General features: G+C 43.3%; 1 protein-coding gene across 1 annotated transcript in view; it reads left to right on the top strand.

Annotated features, from left to right (window-relative positions):
• Positions 1-901: 901 nt before the first annotated feature.
• Positions 902-13,023, top strand: part of ADCY7 (adenylate cyclase 7) — a 59,820-nt gene continuing 47,698 nt past the window's right edge. Inside the window, 1 exon segment of the mRNA XM_030956182.1 lies at positions 902-1,075. The gene's annotated coding sequence lies outside the window, so the exon portion shown is untranslated.

Genomic DNA, 13,023 nt, shown 5'->3' with positions numbered 1-13,023 from the left:
GAGCCCGGCGCTGTGGGGTGGCACGGCCGGGCCCCTCAGTGGAGCACAGGGAGCCCGGTGGTGTGGGGTGGCACGGCCGGGCCCCTCAGGGGAGCACAGGGAGCCCGGGGCTGTGGGGTGGCACGGCCGGGCCCCTCAGGGGGGCACGGGAGCCCGGGGCTTGGGGCGCCCCAGGGGGGCAGCCCGGGGCTGTGGGGTGGCACGGCCGGGCCCCTCAGTGGAGCACAGGGAGCCCGGCGCTGTGGGGTGGCACGGCCGGGCCCCTCAGTGGAGCACAGGGAGCCCGGTGGTGTGGGGTGGCACGGCCGGGCCCCTCAGGGGAGCACAGGGAGCCCGGGGCTGTGGGGTGGCACGGCCGGGCCCCTCAGGGGAGCACAGGGAGCCCGGGGCTGTGGGGTGGCACGGCCGGGCCCCTCAGGGGAGCACAGGGAGCCCGGCGCTGTGGGGTGGCACGGCCAGGTCCCTCAAGTGCAGCCCAGTCAGGTCCCTGGTCCCCGGGCGCTGCCTGCCTGTGACGAGGTGGGGAGCCCTGCCAGAACCACCACGGCCAGATGTAAAAAAAGTGGTTGTAAACTTCTGTATTTTTCAGAGTCCCGGGCAGAATTTAGTTTCCACCACTGCACATCGTGAACGCTGACGGGGGGACACACGGACCCCCGGGCTGTGCGGGACAGAGCGCTGCAGAGCCAGAGCGGGGCAGCGCTGGGGGGGCAGCCCCTCACGATCGGGGGAGCCCCTCACGGTCGGGGGAGCTCCTGACGATGTGGGGGAGCCCCTCACGATCGGGAGAGCCCCTGACGATTGGGGGGAGCCCCTCGGGCCGCCCCCCGGCGGTGCCGGCGGCGCTCCCGGCGCGGGAGGAGAGGCAAAGCAGGAGGGGCGATGCCGCCGCGGTCCCGCCCTCGCCGCGCCGGGGAGGCTCCGCGGGCCCCAGAGACACCTCGGGCGGCGGCAGGAGGAGGAGGAGGAGGAAGAGGAAGAGCAAGAGCAAGAGCAAGAGCAAGAGCAAGAGCAAGAGCAGAGCCCGGTCCAGCCCCAGCCCGAGCCGCTGCCTGCTGCACTTCGCCGGCCGCAGGTGAGAGCGCCCCGGGATGAGGGCTCGGGGGTCGCGCCGCGCAGAGCGCGGCAGGAGGAGCCGACGGCTCGATAGGTTTCCCGTGTAATGATTATTTACTGCCTCGTATGGCATCACTTGATACACTTGGGAACGGCGAACAAATGTTGAGGCGCGTAAACCTTTTCTCCAAGTTTATTTCCCTCAGAAAAGGCGGATTTGGTAAAGCTGCGAGGCCTGAGTATTGGCACATGAATGGAGAAGTTGGGGGCGGTCTTTGGCGCTCTAAAGCCAAAAGCTGGCTTGGTTTTAGTAGAGGGCATTTCAGATCCTTTTTGGATTGCACTTTTTTAACACAATAGGGCTTTAAACTGCTGAAGGAGGTACTTAAATACCAGTGCGAACTTGAAATATCAGCAGTTTGGTTTGTGTCTTTTTGCAGAAGTTTGGTTTGTGTCTTGTTTTACTGCTGAATAGGTGAGTTATTTCTAATCTCCATGGGATGTGTTATGGCATTTTTATAACAAATGTTAATAAAGGGATTAAAACACTTTAAAACTTGTTGTACAGCGTTGGGTCACTGTTGCTGGGATCTGATGTTTGCCAGTGGCAGGTGAAGGATATCTGGGACAGGGACATGTCATCACCAGCGACCCAGGACTATGTTAAGCCTGAGACTTCTGTCATAAGCAGTGAGGATGTGGTCAGCACAAGCGCTGAGAACTGGGCAGAGACACTTTGAAACCCTTTTTGGACACGCAAAGTAAATATGCAGTGTAATGTTTGAATTTGGTTCAGCACAGAAGTCTGTTTTTCTCCTGTCATATATCTTATATTTTATTTATATTGAGAGTCCAACACGCTTGGTTGTGGCCCAAGACCACGCTGTGATAAGTGCTGTGCAAATACAAGGTGGGGAAAATCCACACAAATGTACCCAAAAACTTTGGATTTGATTCTGAAGTGGTTGAGATTTATTATAAGAAATAGGCACTGCAATATGAAAATTTCTTCATAGTGGGAAATAGGCTGTAAATGTACCTGCATTAGGGACCTTACTGCTTTTGGCTGAAATTCATGGTGCAGAAGTTCAAAGGGTGGTGTTTCTTTTTGTTTGCTTGTTTGGGGGGTTGTTTTTCTTTTTTAATAGGAAAGAGTGACCTGGGAACTTCTAAAAGGAACTCATCTCAAGGGAAAAAAGAAGAAGAAGAAAGAAAAAAAAACAGGAGAACTTGTTTACTTGATGTCTTTATGTCTAAAAAGGAAAATTACTATAAAGAAATTCTGTAGCTATTATGTATTTTGAAGACTAATAACAATACTTTCCAATACTGTTTTTAAGCAGGATTCCAGGAGAGCAAGAGAAAAACTCCAGGAGGGTTTAATGCTTGTGTCTAGGTCAAAAGTAAATAAATTTTTTGTTTGTTTAGGTATCCTGATCTTTCAAATGCTTAAGTCCTGATCTGGAAGAGTTTTTATGATTCCCCTGTAGGTGGAAAAAGAATGTGTTGAGGTGTATTTGCCAAAGTGACCACACCTGGACAGTTTCCCCTCTCCAGAAGTGTGGAACAGAAGCAGAGGGGTGTGTGGAACACTTCTCTGAAAACAGTAAGCCAGTACGGATTTCTGATGGCCATTATGGCATGTTAGTTCTGCTTCCAGAAGCCATTAGTAACAGCAGTTAGAGTCATTGGGGGTTCTTGTACAGCAGCCATTAAACTTCTTAAATTTTTCTTAATGGAGCTAATGTCAACGCCGTTAAGAGTAAACAAGGGAGAGACTTCATTCCCTAATGTATGTGGGTATTCCCTAGGCTTGTGCTGAGTGAAAGAGCAGGTGCTGGTGCACAGCTAATTAGTTTAAGGTGCAAGCCTAGGGATGATGATCACTGTTTCATGTCAAGGTGGGTGTTTGTGTAATTGCCAGTTGCTCTTAGATTAAAATAATAGAAAAAGACAGTATTCCCCATGGAATTATAATAAAATCCCTTAATTGAAATCCCAGATTTATTCTTGTGTTCCACCCTTGACTTGGGTTTAACATTACAGAACTTATCAAAATTACTTGTTCTAGCTTATTATGGAGTTTGTAAAATACAGGGTGAAATACTTCACTCAGTTATTGTTCCCTCAGTCTTACAGTTTGTGCTGAAGCTACGTTTTATCTTTCTAAGGATAAAAAGGAAAAAGGATCCAGGCTACTTGGATTTGTTCCAGATTAATACAATGCACTCAGCATCTGCAAAGCTTCTGTATTGCAAGTGTCACTTGGGATTTTTCTGCATAGAAATACCCGCTCTTTTTGTGTAAATCGAGGAGTGTTTTACCATCCTGGGAGTTCGGGCTGGGGGCTGAGGTGTGCAGGGGCAGCAGAGGGGTGTGCGGTGGTGCTCGGGGGTCTGGGGAGCCGCTGTTCCCCGCTGCCCTCCCCTGTTCTTCGCTCTCTGCCACCAGCAGCTGAGTCCGCGAGCAGCTCCGGACACTTGGGCACCGCCACAGCCTTACAGACCTTCCTTAAACCAGCAAAGCTTTTCAGGTGAGAGCCGGGACCTGCCTGAGACAAAGATCTCTCTCCTTCCCTAGTAAAACCCGGTCAGTATTCAAATTGTGAAGTGCAGGGTCTAAAACGCCATTTGAGGAGTTAACCGGTTCTGTCAAAGGCTGAATACCTTATATAAAGAGGGGGATAATCTGTTAAACTAGCATCTGCAAAGTTTCAAGATGATTGTTTGCTGAACTGACAGGATGTTACAGTGTGAAATAGTTTGTAAGCACTGTGCACAGATCATCTTGTATTACAATAAGGAAGTGCAACTTCTTCCTCAGGCCGTTACAGCAGACTTCACCAAGAGTCTGTCTTGTGCTTGCAAAAAAAATTGAGTTTTATATTTTGCATTTTGAGAATAGTAAAGATGTAGATCTTGGATTTCCTCCTACTCTTACAAAAGCAGAGCATTTTCATCCGGAAGAAAACACTGCCTTAAAAAATTAGGAGTTTTACAACACTCTTATCTCATAATAAAAATCATTATCATTGTTATCTCCAGAGACTTGGAAATCACTTTAAATAACTGTTGGTGTTTGTCTTTCACCTCTGACACCATCCTATCTTCCTGAGGCTCCTCAGATAGGATCCAGGCTCTGTCTCGTGGCGCAGAGCAGCAGGGTATATGCAGGCAGGGGGACAAGCCATACATTGGATTTTTCCTTTAAAAGTGTTTTTCTTTGCTTAATAATAACATACGAGAGCATAAATGTGCTGTAATGATACGATATTTCCTGCACACCACGTGTAGGTTGCTACTGCTGAATGTTACCTCTTCAGTTAATAAAATGAGGGTGTAAAAGGTAGAATGATTCTGTCTAGGTTACTCAATGATAAACAACAGAATTTAAGTAGAAACTGGGCCTGCTGTTCCTTTTCCAGCCAGAGCATTGCTTTACTTCAGTACCTTGGAATTATGACGTGTCAAAATGTGCCCTTCAAACAGCTTTCTTTAGTGTAGTCTCTTTTCAGTAGCACTTCTATAAAAAATAAACAAACCTCTTCGTCTGTAGCAGCCAAGCTGCTGGTTTAATTTCTCCAGCACAGGCCCTGCAGTTCAGAGGCTTCAGGGCTGTTGGTGCTTTAAAGAAGAAACAAAGTCAAAGCTGGCTCTCCTGTGACAGCAGGGCTGTATGCGCAGCTTTTCCTAAGAGCTTCCTTCACAGCTAATGGCCAAAACGTTCCTCTCTTAGCAGCTGTTCTGTAATCCTCTTTTCAGCATTTAAAAGTGGCTTCTGGTCTGTAATTAGAGAGAAGGAATCAACAGGGTGTGTTTAGCTTCTGTCTGTGGGTACAAATCTAAAGTGAAAAAGCAATTATTCTAGTTAAACAGAAATAACAAAGATTACCAAGGCTGCAACTGGTGTAAGTCAGAGAAAGGGGACAAGTTTCTTTGAGCAGAGCTGGCTGTTTCTGGCAGCTTCTCCCGCAAGAGCTCCTGTGTGCTGCGTTCACGCCTGTCTGGGTGTTTGCTCTGCTCAGGTTGCTGCTGGCGCCTTCTGGCCAAGTGAAGTGAAGGAGGTGGATTTCAGGCTCATTCTCCGGTGACCTGCGTGGCTTAAGGGCAGTGGCAGGGCTTTGTCCCACCTTCCGTTCTGTGCGATGCACAGACAAGTACTGCTTGTCATGCAAGCTGTCATTCAGCACACAACAAAAGGAACATATTTTTTTAGGTGTTCAGCAAGAATAGCATAAATTCCTTTTTTTTTTTTTTTAATAATGCTGCCTTGTAAATGGCTTGTTATAAAGCCACAAACTTAGTCTCAGAATCAATACAAAAATGCTTCAAAGGGCTTTTATAAAGTTGTCAGATCTTGAGACTGCATGCTTTATTTCAAGGAAAGAGACAACATAGCATGTTTTATAGGTAGACAAATGTAGAAATAGTTTACCTGTGACTGTATAATTTTGGGTTTAGGTTACTACTTTTCACTCCATGAATTTTTGTAATGACTAATAATGATAAGTTAGCATTTCTATGAATTGAATAACTTATTGTAGTAGATGATCTTCATTTATAATATAGCCTGGGTTTCAATATTTACTTATTTACTTAATGTCCAGTCTGGGGCATTTTCTGCTTTATTTATGTAAAAATATGCATTTATTCAGAGGTTTTTTTGAAAGAACTAGTTGATGATCAAACCATCTAGCAGTGACTAATTACTGGAATACTGTTTTCCATCCATGTAACCAAAATGGTGAGGGAACAAGCATTCCAGTAGGATGACAGAGCACATGGAAGGGCTGGGCAAGGAGTGCAGCTGAGAAAGATCTCACAAAGGTGGATTGGGACAGGCTGAGCTCACTGGAGTTTATTTAAACTCAGCTGAAATTAATGGAAATGGTGATAAAGCCCTGATCACTTAACTGCCAGATATTTTTAGCACCTGGCTTAGGTCAACCTGAGCCCATCTGCTGCGGTATTTCAGGCAGGACCTGCTTGCTCAAACAAGCTCAGGCTTAGTCAGGTTGTGGGGAAAAACCCAGACTGGGTCAAGTTGAGAGAGGATGAACTTTGTGCTGGAGCTTTTCTGTGTGTCTTTCTCTTTTTCCCTGTTATTGCTGCTGGGCACATGTGGGAATAAATCAAAAAAATAAATTGTAGTAGCAGAAGAGAATTTTGGTTTCAATTTTCTCATTTGAAAAGAAGTTGAAGAAGAAGAAATTCTGCTATCAGAATTTTCTTACTTCCTGACACTTTTTGCCTGACCTGCTGCTGCTCCTTTGCTGGCAGTTCCAGCCGTGAAGATGACAGGTATGTCAATGCCAAGGAAACAAACATTTATATATTTGCAAGATACATTTTTGTTGGAATAAACAAAGATAACAAAAAATGTGTTAAATATATGTCAGCATTGCTAATACATTTTAATCAAAAACTGGGTTTTGAGGTTAAAATTTATCTTCCTCTAAATTTGCTGTAACTACCAGTCACTTGGTAGTCTTGTGAGCAGATTGAGTTTTGGGGTTTTTGGACCCAATTCTTCTCTCTTATGAAGTATCCACCTTGTTTACAATTTTTCTTTTTTTGTCTAGCAAGGTCTTGTGTATACATAGGAGGGCACAGCTTCTTTTGGGAACCTACTGGGAACTTTAAATCCCTTTCTGCTAACTTGTTATTTAACAGTTACTAATGATGTTTAGGTAAAAAAAGTGGGTTTTTTTCCTAGAAATATATGACTTTGAATATGAACACCGAAGGAAGCACCCTGAAGGCTGTGATTTTTAGGGTGCAGCTAAGCTGGCTCAAGGCGCAGCTGTCACTAAAAGCCAGCAGCTCTGTTCACTTCCTGCCCCTGTGCTTCCACCCTACCCTGGAGTCAGCCCTGGTGCTCATCTGATCTGCTGCAGAGATGATTCATGAAGCTAAATGGATGAAATGCAGGTTTTTTTCATCGGATAAGCATTTTTTAAGTATGATTTTTTTTTTCCTCTGTAGGAACAGAACAACCAGGCTAGAGGAAGTGGCCAGAACATATTGTTGAACTTCTAGGGAGTCAGACAGGGACAATTCCCTCCTCATCAGTGGCAGCTCTGCTGTGTCATTGGGCTCCTGGTTATCCAAATAGTAAGTTATACTTCTGAAACATGCTGGAAAAGTGACCTGGACTCTGTTTTGGTTGAAGGTATTGCCTGCTGAATTGTTATCCCAATTTCAGTATTTCTTAAGAGTGAGCTCTGTTCCTCTGTTTTGCTTGTACAGCAGGAAATGAACATAAAAATATTTCACTGTAGTACTTTTTAAAAATTATCTATTTTTTTGTCAAGTTCCTGAGGAGTATCCTGTTTTGAATGTAGTAGTTTTTACTTATTATTTTTAGATTGTTAATTGTAACAATTACAAGCCCCCTCCTCCCTCAGGATGCTGCACTTTTAAAATAAGGCAGAAGATGCTTTGCAGCGCTACAGCAACAGCTGAGCTGATGTATATTGTGGTTTGCTTGGAACTGTGCAGTGTTGTGGCACATTAGATAACACAAAATTCACATTGGGAGGTACTCAAAGCTGGGAGATGCTCTGAAAAAGTGAAAACTTGATTTGAAAACAGTACGAACACCATGATTATCTTTCAAAGAAATAGGAAATCCCAGTGTAGTGACTTGATAAGAACAGTTTGATGCAGTCTTTACAGTGCCACAAAAGGTGAAATTCCACACAGGCTGTTTTATTTTCCCCAGCAAGTTGATGTGTTGATTGCTTGCATGTTCAGAGCTCGCTTGTGGAGCTGCAGAACATGATTCAATGACACAGGTTGTCAGTCTGAGCAGAGCTGCATGTGGGTGTTAATTGCTTCTGGTCAGGTGCAGGCCAATTATTTAACGATCTTTTTAGATAAAAGAGATTAAATTGCAATTAATGAATAGTATATTGGGACTACAAAGGGGAAAGTTTTGCTTTTCAAAATTCTGGACAAACTTAAGCAAGAAATAAGAGTTGCTCTTTTCTTATATTAATTCAGTATTCCATAACCATTTGTCAAGCATGTTTACACAGGGAATTTGGATGCAGTTGTAGCTAAACTGGTTTATCAGAGTAGCATGAAACACTTGTTTTACATGTTGAATTAATTTCTATCCTACTTTTGTGCAGGCAGCTGTACTTGGAAATAGATTCTCCTCTACTTGTTTTAAACTGGATTGTTCATGGTTAGGCTTTTCCTGCAGCTCTCTGCTGCCCATAAAAATGTATATATGGAAAGATAGATAAACATCTATTGGTATAAATAAAGAAAACTAAAGCATCAGTTCTGAAGGTCACAGAATCCAAAATATTGTGCTTGTTTCTTTTTATCTTTCTGAATGGCAGCTCCATCATATTCTGTGTATCAGCATCCCAGGCATCATTTTTTGGGCTTGTGCATTTACAAACAGCCAACTTTTTAAGAAGCAGTGGCCAAAAATCCCTGAACAACCAAACTTACTGCTTGCTGTTGAGTCTGAGGAGTGTTGGTTGTAGAAAGTATGGGAACTCTGGGAATTGGAAAGCCATGAATCAGTTGTTGCAGTTTTTACATGCTATAAAAATGTTCTCGTTAAAAACAGAAGGATTTTCAAGAGGTGAAAAAGTGAGATCGGGGGAGAAGGAAGGATTTCTTTAACTGTGCACTGCCCTCACAGAAATGGGATGGATTGCAGGCAGAGGAGACCTAATTATTTTGTATTTAATTGCATAATGATACTGCAGTGGACTTGGGAAGAACTTTCCCTGGTCCAGAGTCAGGCTTGGGTGAGTGCCCTTGATGGGAGGGGACTCTGGAGAGACCAGAAGGGAGATAGCAGCGTATGTCCTCTGAAACGTGGTGTATTTTAAAAGCACTTCTGAAGCAGTTGCCTAACACATTGGAAATCAGGTTATCCAGAAATACTTTTAAATTGCTGTAACCTGAACTGTGCTGTCAGAGCAGAGGCCTGGCAGTGGGCAGGGGAAGTGTGCCAGTTCTGAGTGGGGAACAACTCCACTGCTCTTTCCATCCTCGTGGTTGAATTTTAATAAGTTCTCTTTTTGTATGCAGCTTAGTGATGCTATCACCCTGATTTGTGCTTTCTTTGCAAGACACCAGCCAGCTGTGTTTGTGTCCACCCCATGTGCAAGTGCATTAAGCACCTCAGGATTCTGGGTGCTGCCTCTCTGCACCCACTCGCTGAGCCTGGACCTTGGGAACAAATGCCCTGGACATTAAAATCAGTTCTGACTCTTTTTGAAGTAAACAAACTTTTCTGGAGTCCCATGAGCTAGAAATACTTAACTCTTGGAGGCATGAGATAGCTGACAGTCATGAAGACATAGAGCTAGTAGTGGGGGGAATTTTTAGAGAAGTTTTCCAGGTGATGCTAGTGATTGCCTGTCGGCGCAAAACAAACCATACAGCATGCTGTTTGCTGAATCTTCCCTCTTTGAAGAGGTTAGGATTTGGTCAATGCCTCCCAGGGTTTCCATATCCCTATTCCTGTACTCAACACCCCCAGCACGGGCTTTTCTTTGCTCTGTGAGAAGGATCAAGCAGCCTTTGATTCCTGTTCCCTGTGCTGCTGTGTGACCCTCTGGCCACTCACAGACCCTCGGGTGGTCTGTTGCATGGTTACCATACAATTTGAGTTCAGACCTGAAAAACTGGTTTTTAAATGCACTAACCACCTGTTCTGTTAGGGAACAGCCAGGTGATTGTGGATGATCTTTGTTGGTGTCTTATTCAGCACAGGAGGCTGAGTGCTGCTCCTGCCTCAGTGCAGTGCCATAGGCAGCCCTCGCTGTGTCCTGTGTCACATGGAGGACTGTTAACTTCTTAAAGAGCTTTAGTAATGTCCAGGCAAACTCCAGATATGTGTCAGATCCTGTGACAGCCAGGAGGAATTCGTGATTGCGGAGCAGAGCTCCCTCACCTCCCCCAGCAGTGCACACAGGCTGCACAGATATCTTCTAACATAAATGTATGCTCTTACACCAGGGGAGCAGTATGGTAATTATGGCCACACTCATTTTTAGACAATAACCTGAGAGAGTGGCTGCACAGAGTCTTGTCAGAGGGTAAATTAAAATGCCTTAGTTATTACCTGTGTATACTCTTATCCAACATAAAGTAAATGTGAGACAAATTATTCTGCTTTTCTTTACAAGAGGCTGTGAGTTTGTATATTGGTAGTGACTATGGGAAATTTTATGTGCTATTAATCCTCGTGTTTTAATTGATCTGCTGATAATTAGTCTGCGTAACTAGGCAGGCAGTTTTCTTTGTCATGGTAGCCTTTAAAAAAGTCTTTGATAATTTGGATAGATCCTTTTTAGCGTGCAAACCGTACTGTGTGCCTTTTTATTGGCAGTAAAACTTGAGTCAGAGTGATCTCAAGATGTAGTTTTCTCTAGTTCTAACCTGCTTGGGGTGATTGCTTGTATTGCTATAAACTATTCATTAATTATTTTTTCCTTTCTATGTTGCTATATAGCTAACAGCATGGAACATAGTTTTTAATAACATGATGGTAACCTGAGGGGTCACTGCACCTTCCTTGCCAAACACAGCTTTTGGTTATAAATTGTTTACAAAAAGAAAAAAGGCTTTCAGAACTGTATGCTGATTTCTCACTTGTCTTATGAATTTTTATCACCTTTGACCTAAGGCAAGTTCTCCTCTGCAGTTAAATGCTAAAAGCTTTCCTTAAAACATAATTTTGTGATTTAGGGTTCACTAAAAATGTTTCTGCTAACATTAATATTCTGATAAAACACTAATGCTGTGTCAGTGGGCTTAAACATTCTTATAACTTCCTTCCTGTCTTAATGGAGAAGTCAGCAAACTTTTCAACATTTTCTTAGGACGTTGAGTTTTTTACATATATTTCACAATAATTTCAAGCATACTAGTTGAAGAAATATATGGTGGAAGATTATATGCTCTGTTTCTGGACTGTGCCACAGGGTTTGGTATTGATGCAGTTACCTTGGGTTTGTACTGTAGCATGCTTGTGCAAGAGACTAATTTCAGGCCAGAACTGGACATGCTGCCTGCTCAGAGCCAGAGTAGTGACACAAAAATCTGCCTTTATTGGTGAACTTGCTGGCTGTTCTTTTGTTTGACTGCTGCCCGAATGAGAATCTGCCTTTTCTTCTTTAGGATTTCTTGACCCTCAGTCTGAGTTCGTTGCTGCGTCACTCACTGAATCATCCCCGTTCCTCGAACTGACCTCCTCCTGATCCTTTCTGCAGGGTCATAAACCCAGGGCAAACTGGGGGAATCCCAAGGGCTCAGAGGAGGAGCCAAGAGCTACTCTGTGGCTGCAGGGGGGAGCCCCTCTGGTGTCTGGTCTGGCTCTGGGGAGGTCACTCATGCACGGTCTTGTCAGCCTCCCTTGGGAACCAGAGTTTGTGCTAAAGTCCACGTTCATCTCAGCCAAAGGAGGAAACGTTAAAGGAAATTGATAAAATCTAACACCACTTAGAAAAATTGATGTATTGCTTACTATATTTGCTGCCATGAATATATGTTTTTGCAAAATCTTAAGCTTTGTTTATTGTGGCTGACTTGCTTTATGTTCACAGTACAGATTTGTTTCTAGCCATGATGTTGGTAAAGTGGACCTCTAGTATTCATAGTACGTGTAAAATCTCTCTTATATGTAGTTTGTTTGATGTGCAGCTTTGATTTTACTTTTACTTCTTTTGTTTGTCATCCTGTCTAGGAAATCAGGATTTCATAAGTCAGTGGTGTGGGTGGAGAGTTCAGCGAGTGTTGGTTTCCATGTTCATCATACTTAGACACTAGCTAGTGTCTAAATATAAAAACTTGTCTTAATGCTTTCTGAATTTGTGCTTGACGTCTGCAACTGACAGTGTACAGTATGTTTCCCAAGAGGACACTTTTTTCTTGTACCTCACTGGTTTTCTTTGAACGTCACTTGAACTTCTGCACATTTCTTGCAGTTCTGCCGTCTCCCCTACACACGTTTTTTTGTATTCCACCTAAAAGTGGGAGCTAGTGTGAAAGACATAAAAGCCTTTTTCTATGCTTTTCACTGAACAGTTTCAGTGTCTTTTTGTAAAAATGCTGTGGAGCAATTGGCGTTTTGAGACCGTTTTGCTTATCATTAATGTCAACTTATTTTATCATCTCAGGTTTCTTTGTGCTTATATATGCTTATAGGTATATTGAGCAATTAGACAGTGATGAAATTATTGGTATAGTCCAATGTGTATGTGCCTGAATGGAGTAACTGCTAACAGTCATTTTAAGGAGTGGATTTAAACAAAAATACCTACCAGACACTTACATTTTATTCCTTCTCTTCCTAGTTTTAGGTCTGTATGCTTAGGCTTAGCATGTTGATCAAGTAGTAGAAGTTTGGGTGTAAACCATTGTTTTATGATTTAAATGAATGTTACAGCATTTTTATGTCCGTGTGTAATACACAGAGTACCTAGAAATGTAGATTTGCCTGTTTCATGCACAGGTAAGGTCACTGAAGGGTTGCGTACGGCTTATGATTTTCCCTACCCTGAAACACTTGGATGTTAATTCCTGGATGAAGTGGGTTGACTCAGTGAGAAGTATGAATATGGGGTTTGCCATATGGTGCATTATATTGTATTGTAGTGGTTTTTGCTTCATTTGTTGAAATTAATTTATAACCAACGAAAATAAATGAAGTGTTAGTGTGTGGGGTTTGGTTTGTAAATATTTTCAGATTGAGTTACATCAGAAACACTCTAAAAGTGTAAATGTTTGGCTTTTTCTTTCTCACTGTGAGCTCATATGTCTTTTGAGGCTGGTAATCAAATGCAAAAAATACTTGGTTTGGAGATCAGCCTCTAGAAGGTGTGCAAGATAAAAAAAATATTAGAAGCTGAAAATTGGTCACAAATGATTGATATTTTTTCTGTTTGTGTGCTTAACTCACTTCTGTCTAAAAGAGTGAGCTAAGCTTTTCCTT

Source organism: Camarhynchus parvulus, chromosome 11 (genome assembly GCF_901933205.1).
Source record: "Camarhynchus parvulus chromosome 11, STF_HiC, whole genome shotgun sequence".
Lineage (NCBI taxonomy): Eukaryota > Metazoa > Chordata > Aves > Passeriformes > Thraupidae > Camarhynchus > Camarhynchus parvulus.
The sequence above is the reverse complement of the archived record's forward strand: the minus strand, read 5'-3'. Positions and strand labels throughout refer to the sequence as shown.